We start from the raw sequence: 11,250 nt of genomic DNA on the forward strand, positions 1-11,250 counted from the left end.
CGTGATCTCGGCTCACTGCAAGCTCCGCCTCCTGGGTTCACACCATTCTCCTGCCTCAGCCTCCCGAGTAGCTGGGACCACAGGCGCCCGCCACCACGCCCAGCTAATTTTTTTCTATTTTTTAGTAGAGACGGGGTTTCACCATGACAGCCAGGATGGTCTCGATCTCCTGACCTCATGATTCGCCTGCCTCGGCCTCCCAAAGTGCTCGGATTACAGGCGTGAGCTACCACGCCCAGCCGATAAGCGACATCTTAAGAAGCTTTATAGAGTTGGTAAGGATACAGAACAAGATGTTAACAGTTATCTCTGGGTAAAAGAATTATGGATGATTCCCCCTACTTTCTCTATTTCCTGATTTTTTACAACAATCCCATGTTATTTGCATAACAAAAAACCAATTAGGAACCATTTCAGTTGTATCCCACACAAGAACCTACTCAGGGCCTGTGCGCCTGTCATTCCTGCTGTCCAGAAGGCTCCTTCCCCTAGGAATCCATAAGCTAAGCTCCCTCAGCTTCTTTAGGGCTTTGGTTGTCCAGCACTTCATCTCACTAAGGATCAAGCGTTCTTCTCTGAGGAGGAATCTCACTTAACAGCATTCCTTAAGTGATTAACTTTTAGTGGACAATGTTTTTAATGTTACTAAAACTTGGTCAGCTGGGTATGGTGGCTCACACCTGCAATCGCAGCACTTTGAGAAGCCAAGACAGTCGTCTGAGGTCAGGAGTTCAAGACCAGCCTGGGCAACATGGAGAAATCTCATCTCTACAGAAAAATACAAAAATTGGCTGGGCATGGTAGTGCCCACCTGTAGTCCTAGTTACTCAGGAGGCTGAGGTGGGAGGGTCACTTGAGCCAGGGAGGCGGAGGTTGCAGTGAGGTGAGAGATTGCGCCACTGTACTCCGGCCTGGGCGACAGAGTGAGACCCTGTCTCAAAAACAAAAATAAATAAAAAATAATAAATAAATACATTAGCTGGGTGTGGTGGTGCACACCTGTAGTCTCAGCTGCTTGGGAGACTGAGACAGGAGGACTGCTTGAGCCTGGGAGGTCAAGTCTGCAGTGAGCTATGATCATGCCACTGCACTCCAGCCTGGGCAACAAAGCAAAAACCTGTCTCTTTAAAAACAAACAAAAAAAAAGATGGGGCACAATGGCTCACGCCTGTAATTCCAGCACTTTGGGAGGCCGAGGTGGGCAGATCACGAGCTCAGGAGTTCGAGACCAGTCTGGCCAGCATGGTGAAACTCTCTCTCTACTAAAAATACAAAAATTAGCCAGGCATGGTGGTGTGCACCTATAGTCCCAGCTACTTGGGAGGTTGAGGCAGAAAAATCACTTGAACCCTGGAGGCAGAGGTTTCAGTGAGCTGAGATCATGCCACTGGACTCCAGCCTGGGTGACACAGCGAGACTTCCATCTCCAAAAACAAACAAACAGACAAACAAATAAATAAATAAAAATGTTAAGACTGCCAAATAAATGGCCAAGTATAACAGCTTCTATAGCTGAGCCTTTCATTACTGAATGGAAGCTGTATTATACATGTGACCTCTATTTTGAGTTGCTCTTTTTGGCAAGACAAAAAAATGTGTTAGTTTCTTATGTCAGGTATTTAAATGTCAGCTGGACTATTTATAGTAGGACTATTCCTCTTGTAAATTTAAGCAAAGAACATCTCTATGGCTGAAAGGTTACCTTTTCACCTAACAATCAGATCTGATTAGGAAATCCTAACATTCAAATATCACAAGCTTGTTGCTATTAGTTTCAAAACAGTGAATTCAAGTTATATTTTTCTGATATTTAATTTTTACTTGTGAAGTAGGGCAAAATATATCAGTAATTAACCCTATACTTCCAACAGACATTTCCATTGGATTAGATATTCGATTACTTAAAACCAAGCGTGCAAAGCCCACATATACAACTGAACCAAAGAAACAGGTCAATTTATTTTAGGCTAGTATTTGGAACAGGAATTGAGATCCACAGAGGGAAAGGTCAGCTTTCTTTTGTTCCTGCATTACAGGACAATTTGATTCTGACTCAAGTTGTAAAGCCAGCACCAGAAACAGTTCAATAAATGAAAAACTTTGGACTGGCCGATATCTATCTGTATTCCAACTAGGAGTTGTGATACACATATAAATATAAGAATAACTGCTATCTACTGAACAATTACAATAAACATTTATTTCATTTGAACAGCAGTTCTCAAACCTTTTGCTTTCAAGAATGCTTTATACTCTTAACAATCACTGAAGACCTCAAAGAACCTTTGTTTGTTTGTTTGTTTGTTTGTTTGTTTTGAAACGGTGTCTCACTCTTGTCACCCAGGCTGGAGTGCAATGGCGCGATCTCGGCTCACTGCAACCTCTGCCTCCTGGGTTCAAGCGATTCTCCTGTCTCAGCCTCCCAAGTAGCTGGGATTACAGTTATGCGCCACCACGCCCAGATAATTTTTGTATTTTTAGTAGAGACAAGGTTTCACCATGTTGGCCAGGCTGGTCTTGAACTCTTGACCTCAGGTGATCCGCCTGCTTTGGCCTCCCAAGTGCTGGGTTACAGGTGTGAGCCACCGCGCCCGGTGAAGACCTCAAAGAACCTTTATGTGGGTAACACCTATTTATATTTGCCAAGTTAGAAATTAAAACCGAGAAATCTTAAAATTATTAACTCATTTAAAAGTAATCACAACAAACCATTATATGTTAAGACAAATAATAAATTTTATTAAATAACTATGTTTTCCAAAGAACAAAAGAAAATTAGTGAGAAGACAGCATGGTTTTGCAAATAACCTTGACGTCTGGCTTAAAACAACAGAGCATATGAAGAACTGAGGTGAGGGGAGAACACACATGCTATCTAAAGGGGACAGTTACTCCTTAACTCTGGCCAAATGTCTACAGGCCAGATTCTGCTCATGGACCATCATGAGCTCAGAGAATATTTAAAACTCTTTCTTTTGTCAAAAGGGCATGTGAAGACTGGTAAACATTGTGCTATCTGGCATTGGGCAGTTAAGAACTCTGTAAACCTTTATTCAACTAAATCTTGAAGAATTTAAGTCCACAAACTAGAAAGCTCCTAAAGTAGATTGTTAATCAGAAGTGACAAGTTGCCACCAAGTTAGTTGGTATACTAAATTATACTGTGCTAAGAGCATAAAGCTCTTGGTGAGGAAGCATTCTGGGGCTCGTGATGTTTAACGTGTATAGAACTGGACTCACTCCACATTTATAAGCAAAAAAAAAACCCCAAACAACAAAACAAACAAAAAAAACTACACATTTCAGAACCACAATGAAAAAAGTTTGCTAGGCTTTTTACCTGCTTGTCAAAATTTCCCTATACATAAATTATCAGTAACATATATGCACACACACCTTCTCTCAGTGTGATAATTATCCAACACTTATCCAGCACTTTGCTAGACAATCTAGGGGCTACAAACAAAATAAAAAACTGGGGTCTCCCTAATGCAGTCTAAGGTGTCAATGTAGAAACAAGATATACACAAAAGGCAATGAAATAAAACCATATCAAAACATATGAGAAACAGAATCTACCAGAGGACAGTGTTACTTAGCCTTTGAGGGGTCATAGACGTCTCTGAAATTTGACAAAAGATGAAGAGGTTGGAGCCATGTTACTACTGGACTTTACCTTAAGGGTAATAGCGGGGAGCTGCAAAAGGCTCGGAGTAGGGCAAGAGATAAGGCACATCCAAGTCTCCTAGGTAATGATCAGCTTTCGGGTATGCTACTGCTAATGTCTCAGGATATAGAGCCAGAAGCATTGGCCTAGAGCAAATACTGTGACCGAACCTGTGGCATCAAACTTCTCACAGGCCTGCATGATGGGAAGTAGAAGAGATGTAGAAGATAGGGTAATTAATTCAGCAGCTCCCATTCATTTGTATGACTGTGGTGGTAGTTAGAAAAACAAAACAACAAAACAACAACAACAATAAAAACTGGCCTGTACGCAGTACTTCAGATAAATACTTGTTGAAAATTTTTAAAATTAAGCAAAAAAGGACAAAAGGTTGGCAAACCTCATTTTCTAAAAAACAAACACAAAAGCGACCTTTTATGTGTCCTTGTATGCTCATTCTACTCTCACCAATGATCCTGGGGTGTCATGACCCAGAATCACTGACATAAGGATGCCTGGTCTACCACTCTGTTTTTAAAAGGCATGTCAGGGTAATGGATATATTACCTCCCACAAATAAGAATTAGAATATATTTTAGAGAAAATTCCATAATCTCTTAGCAGAGGATTAAGAGCACAGACCTAGGATCAAGTTCTGTCTCCACAACTTTCTAGCAATCTAGCTTTGTGCCTGAGCAAGGTAAAGCAGGGATCACGGCACGCCTGCTCCACAGGTGGCAAGGGAGACTACATGAGGTAAGGTCTGGAAAGCACTTTGTATAATACCTGGCACACAGTAAGCTTGCTGCTAAATCATCTCCATCGGCAGACTGTATTATCCATGACAAAACAAAAACCAAAACCCTCACTTGACCCTATATCCCCCTCCAGCTACCATCTAATTTCTTTGTTCCTTAGTAGCAAAAAAACGAAAAACAGCTGTCTAGACTCCTGGTCTAGATTCTTCACCTTACCTGCACCTATTCCAATCATGCTATTCCACCTAGTCACTCAGGGGCACCAAGGAGCACCCTCTAAATCCTACAGCCAAATCCCATAGTCAGTTCTTAGCTCCCACCCTATAACTGGAGTTTTGGGCAGCACCTGATCACTCCCTCTTTTTTCTTGCTTCTCTGAGCTCCGCTTCTCTTCTCACTAGCTGCCCTGCCTCACCTCCCAGACCTCCAGACTCTGGCTGCCAGGCCTCAGGGCACAGTTCACCTTTGAGGTCTTCTGTCTGCTCCATTCTTCCAAGCAATTTTACCTACAACCAAGGCTTCGAGTAAGCTGACAACTCTCCAATTTATATTCTCAATTAACTGCCTCTTAGACATCTCCATTTAGATGCCTAATAGGCCTCTCACACTTAAAACACCTCCAAAACAGAATTCCCATGCACTGTTCCTCAAAAGACAAAAACTACCCACTCCTTAAGCTCAGTATATGGCATAAATATTGCTCCGGCCAAAAATCTTGGAGTCATGACGACAAGTCTTTCCCTTATATCCCGTATCTAACCCATTTCCAAAGCTATCCAACACCTGGTTATTTTCACCACCTCCACTGCGACCACTGTCATCCATGCCACCTCAGCCTCCTAACTGGCTATTTCATCCACCAGGCTATACTGACAGTCTATTCTCCACGACGATCCTCTTTTTTTTTTTTTTTTGAGATGGAATTTCACTCTTGTTGCCCAGGCTGGAGTGCAATGGCGTGATCTCGGCTCACTGCAACCTCTGCCTCCTGGGTTCAAGCGATTCTCCTGTCTCAGCCTCCCAAGTAGCTGGGATTACAGTTATGCGCCACCACGCCCAGATAATTTTTGTATTTTTAGTAGAGACAGGGTTTCACCATGTTGGCCAGGCTGGTCTTGAACTCCTGACCTCAGGTGATCTGCCTGCTTTGGCCTCCCAAGTGCTGGGTTACAGGTGTGAGCCACCGCGCCCGGTGAAGACCTCAAAGAACCTTTATGTGGGTAACACCTATTTATATTTGCCAAGTTAGAAATTAAAACCGAGAAATCTTAAAATTATTAACTCATTTAAAAGTAATCACAACAAACCATTATATGTTAAGACAAATAATAAATTTTATTAAATAACTATGTTTTCCAAAGAACAAAAGAAAATTAGTGAGAAGACGGCATGGTTTTGCAAATAACCTTGACGTCTGGCTTAAAACAACAGAGCATATGAAGAACTGAGGTGAGGGGAGAACACACATGCTATCTAAAGGGGACAGTTACTCCTTAACTCTGGCCAAATGTCTACAGGCCAGATTCTGCTCATGGACCATCATGAGCTCAGAGAATATTTAAAACTCTTTCTTTTGTCAAAAGGGCATGTGAAGACTGGTAAACATTGTGCTATCTGGCATTGGGCAGTTAAGAACTCTGTAAACCTTTATTCAACTAAATCTTGAAGAATTTAAGTCCACAAACTAGAAAGCTCCTAAAGTAGATTGTTAATCAGAAGTGGCAAGTTGCCACCAAGTTAGTTGGTATACTAAATTATACTGTGCTAAGAGCATAAAGCTCTTGGTGAGGAAGCATTCTGGGGCTCGTGATGTTTAACGTGTATAGAACTGGACTCACTCCACATTTATAAGCAAAAAAAAAACCCCAAACAACAAAACAAACAAAAAAAACTACACATTTCAGAACCACAATGAAAAAAGTTTGCTAGGCTTTTTACCTGCTTGTCAAAATTTCCCTATACATAAATTATCAGTAACATATATGCACACACACCTTCTCTCAGTGTGATAATTATCCAACACTTATCCAGCACTTTGCTAGACAATCTAGGGGCTACAAACAAAGTAAAAAACTGGGGTCTCCCTAATGCAGTCTAAGGTGTCAATGTAGAAACAAGATATACACAAAAGGCAATGAAATAAAACCATATCAAAACATATGAGAAACAGAATCTACCAGAGGACAGTGTTACTTAGCCTTTGAGGGGTCATAGACGTCTCTGAAATTTGACAAAAGATGAAGAGGTTGGAGCCATGTTACTACTGGACTTTACCTTAAGGGTAATAGCGGGGAGCTGCAAAAGGCTCGGAGTAGGGCAAGAGATAAGGCACATCCAAGTCTCCTAGGTAATGATCAGCTTTCGGGTATGCTACTGCTAATGTCTCAGGATATAGAGCCAGAAGCATTGGCCTAGAGCAAATACTGTGACCGAACCTGTGGCATCAAACTTCTCACAGGCCTGCATGATGGGAAGTAGAAGAGATGTAGAAGATAGGGTAATTAATTCAGCAGCTCCCATTCATTTGTATGACTGTGGTGGTAGTTAGAAAAACAAAACAACAAAACAACAACAACAATAAAAACTGGCCTGTACGCAGTACTTCAGATAAATACTTGTTGAAAATTTTTAAAATTAAGCAAAAAAGGACAAAAGGTTGGCAAACCTCATTTTCTAAAAAACAAACACAAAAGCGACCTTTTATGTGTCCTTGTATGCTCATTCTACTCTCACCAATGATCCTGGGGTGTCATGACCCAGAATCACTGACATAAGGATGCCTGGTCTACCACTCTGTTTTTAAAAGGCATGTCAGGGTAATGGATATATTACCTCCCACAAATAAGAATTAGAATATATTTTAGAGAAAATTCCATAATCTCTTAGCAGAGGATTAAGAGCACAGACCTAGGATCAAGTTCTGTCTCCACAACTTTCTAGCAATCTAGCTTTGTGCCTGAGCAAGGTAAAGCAGGGATCACGGCACGCCTGCTCCACAGGTGGCAAGGGAGACTACATGAGGTAAGGTCTGGAAAGCACTTTGTATAATACCTGGCACACAGTAAGCTTGCTGCTAAATCATCTCCATCGGCAGACTGTATTATCCATGACAAAACAAAAACCAAAACCCTCACTTGACCCTATATCCCCCTCCAGCTACCATCTAATTTCTTTGTTCCTTAGTAGCAAAAAAACGAAAAACAGCTGTCTAGACTCCTGGTCTAGATTCTTCACCTTACCTGCACCTATTCCAATCATGCTATTCCACCTAGTCACTCAGGGGCACCAAGGAGCACCCTCTAAATCCTACAGCCAAATCCCATAGTCAGTTCTCAGCTCCCACCCTATAACTGGAGTTTTGGGCAGCACCTGATCACTCCCTCTTTTTTCTTGCTTCTCTGAGCTCCGCTTCTCTTCTCACTAGCTGCCCTGCCTCACCTCCCAGACCTCCAGACTCTGGCTGCCAGGCCTCAGGGCACAGTTCACCTTTGAGGTCTTCTGTCTGCTCCATTCTTCCAAGCAATTTTACCTACAACCAAGGCTTCGAGTAAGCTGACAACTCTCCAATTTATATTCTCAATTAACTGCCTCTTAGACATCTCCATTTAGATGCCTAATAGGCCTCTCACACTTAAAACACCTCCAAAACAGAATTCCCATGCACTGTTCCTCAAAAGACAAAAACTACCCACTCCTTAAGCTCAGTATATGGCATAAATATTGCTCCGGCCAAAAATCTTGCAGTCATGACGACAAGTCTTTCCCTTATATCCCGTATCTAACCCATTTCCAAAGCTATCCAACACCTGGTTATTTTCACCACCTCCACTGCGACCACTGTCATCCATGCCACCTCAGCCTCCTAACTGGCTATTTCATCCACCAGGCTATACTGACAGTCTATTCTCCACGACGATCCTCTTTTTTTTTTTTTTTTGAGATGGAATTTCACTCTTGTTGCCCAGGCTGGAGTGCAATGGCACGATCTTGGCTCATCAAAACCTCCACCTCCCGGGTTCAAGTGACTCTCCTGCCTCAGCCTCCTGAGTACAAAGCAGTTCTCCTGCCTCAGCCTCCCAAGTAGCTGGGATTACAGGTATGCACTACCACGCCTGACTAATTTTGTATTTTTAGGAGAGACAGGGTTTCTCCATGTTGGTCAGGCTGGTCTTGAACTTCCAACCTCTCAGGTGATCCGCCCACCTCAGCCTCCCAAAGTGCTAGGATTACAGGCTTGAGCCACCGTGCTTGGCTGACAATCCTCTTAAAGGTAAAATAGGTGCCCTAGCTCTCCTACCGGAAGCCTACTCTTGGCCTTCCGTTGTACCTGCAATCCAGCCAAACTTGTCACCTGGCCAACAGAGCCCTACCTGCTTTACCAGCATCATTTTGTGCCACTCCGCCTGGCTCCCCCATCCTCCTCCAGCCACACCAGTCCTTCTCTAAGTTTCCGAAGAGGCATCCTCATTTCCTGCCTTTGCATTTGTGAGTCCCTCACCCTGGAATTCTCTGTGCCAGAGCTGGGAATGGCTGACTGGTTCCCTTGTCCTCATCCAAGGGTCTAACTGTCCATTCCCTTATCTTGCCTTATTTTTCTTCATAGTACTCACTGCCACTCGACATTGTAAATATATTCATTTCCACTTTATTGGTTGTTTCTTGTCTGTCTCCCATCTGAACTTGAGCTCCATGAGAGTACAACTTCGTCTGTTTTGTTCACTGCTGAATCTCCAATGTCTCAGGGTGCTTTGCCCTCTAGAGTAAGCACCCAAATACTTATTGAAAGAATTAATGAATGACTAGGTATTAGCTAGGAATAGTATTTCAGAATGAACAATGCTCAATGTCACAAAATTCTAATTCTGGTTTATTCTTGAAAATACAAGAGAGGAACATTCACAGTATCATTATCTGGGAGTCTAACATGATAAGGATTATCAACGGGGCTTAGTATGAATTTTAAAGCCCAAGAACAGTTATATGTTAAGAGGCAGAGTCTCACTCTGTCACCCAGATTGGAGTACAGTGGTGTGATTTTGGCTCACTGCAACCTCAGTCTCCTGGGTTGAAGTGTTTCTTGCACCTCAGCCTCCCAAGTAGCTGGGATTACAGGTACCCACCACCACAGCCAGCTAACGTTTGCATTTTCAGTAGAGACGGGGTTTTACCATGTTGGCTAGACTGGTCTCGAACTCCTGGCCTCAGGTGATCCGCCAGCCTCGGCCTCCCAAGGTGCTAGGATTACAGGCATCAGCCATCACGCCCGGCCTGAATATAATAATTTTAAAAGCTATAAAGCTTAATTAGAAACCAGATGGTCAGGAGAGGTCCTCTCAGAGCCCCCAGTCCCATACACCTTTACTGCCACACAGGCCTGTGCGGTACTTTTTCTTTACATTTTATTTTCTTCCTTTTTTATTGTCTGACTCACTCTCTAAGTTTCTCAAGTCAGAGCTGTGACTCATTCAATGCCGCCTCCCCAGAATCTGGTATGCTGTCTGGCATATAATGATATCAATAAATGTTTTCTGGTTGAAGAAATGGCAGTATCAGGCCAGGCGTGGTGGCTCACGCCTGTAATCCCAGCACTTTGGGAGGCCGAGACAGGCGGATCACAAGGTCAGGAGATCATCCTGGCTAACATGGTGAAACCCTGTCTCTACTAAAAATACAAAAATTAGCAGGGTGTGGTGGTGGGTGCCTGTAATCCCAGCTACTCGAGAGGCTGAGGCAGGAGAATTGCTTGAACCTGGGAGACGGAGGTTACAGTGAGCTGAGATCGCGCCACTGCACTCCAGCCTGGCAACAGGGCGAGACTCTGTCTCAAAAAAAAAAAAAAAATCAAACAAAAACAAAAAAAGAAATGGCAGTATTTCCTACTGTAAACTCTAACCTACCGGGTCCAAATTATTAGACAATGTTGCCATATAATTGACATTGGTTTTTTATTTTGAGAGAAGTAAAATTTGGTAACTATTTTTATTTTTATTTATTTTTACAGATGGAGTCTTGCTCCATCACCCAGGTTGGAGTGCAATGGCATGATCTCAGCTCACTTCAACCTCCACCTTCCTAGTTCAAGCGATTCTCCTGCCTCAATCTCCCAAGTAGCTGGGATTATAGACACGCACCACCATGCCCAGCTAATTCGCATTATGTTTAGTAGAGACGGGGTTTCACCATGTTGGCCAGGCTGGTCTCAAACTCCTGACCTCAAGTGATCCACCTGCCTCAGCCTCCCAAAGTGCTGGGATTACAGGCATGATCCACTGTGCCCCACCTAGTTTTATTTTTAATGAATGAGAATTTTAGGGAAACTTACAATTTTTTTTAAATGAGGGAAAACTGGTGTCTCACCCAAACCACACAAGTGAAAGAGTTCTTCACTATAAAATGAACTTTGTTTCATAAAATATGTATGAAAGCAAGTTACTAATATTTCAAACCTTTTAAAAACTGCATACAAATACATCAATATTTTCTACAAAACAAAAGAGCATTTAATTCCAAATGGCCTAACCATACCGTAGTTATAGAACTTCATGGTCTACTCCAGGGACATAAGTCCAAATATTGTTGGAATTCAGAGATCCTGCAGACTTCAGGATGTATCAGTGACAACTGAAAAGCTTATCCTATTCTAAATAGAGAGTTTAAATTAAAAATCATGGTACATTAAACAAAACATTTTAGTGAATATATTAAAAAATTAAACCCACATATGCCAAACAACAGAAGCATAACAGATGAGAAAACCCCAGAATACTCTAACACATGTTTTGGTCCTCTAGCACTTTAATCAATTGAATCAACATAAATTTTAAG

General features: G+C 42.3%; 1 protein-coding gene across 15 annotated transcripts in view; it reads right to left on the reverse strand.

The window, feature by feature from the left end:
* Positions 1–11,250, reverse strand: part of LOC105548949 (ubiquitin-conjugating enzyme E2 variant 1) — a 61,513-nt gene that overhangs the window by 24,138 nt on the left and 26,125 nt on the right. The gene's annotated exons all lie outside the window — the stretch shown is intronic.

The sequence above is a fragment of the Mandrillus leucophaeus genome, unplaced genomic scaffold (assembly GCF_000951045.1).
Source record: "Mandrillus leucophaeus isolate KB7577 unplaced genomic scaffold, Mleu.le_1.0 Scaffold428, whole genome shotgun sequence".
NCBI lineage: Eukaryota > Metazoa > Chordata > Mammalia > Primates > Cercopithecidae > Mandrillus > Mandrillus leucophaeus.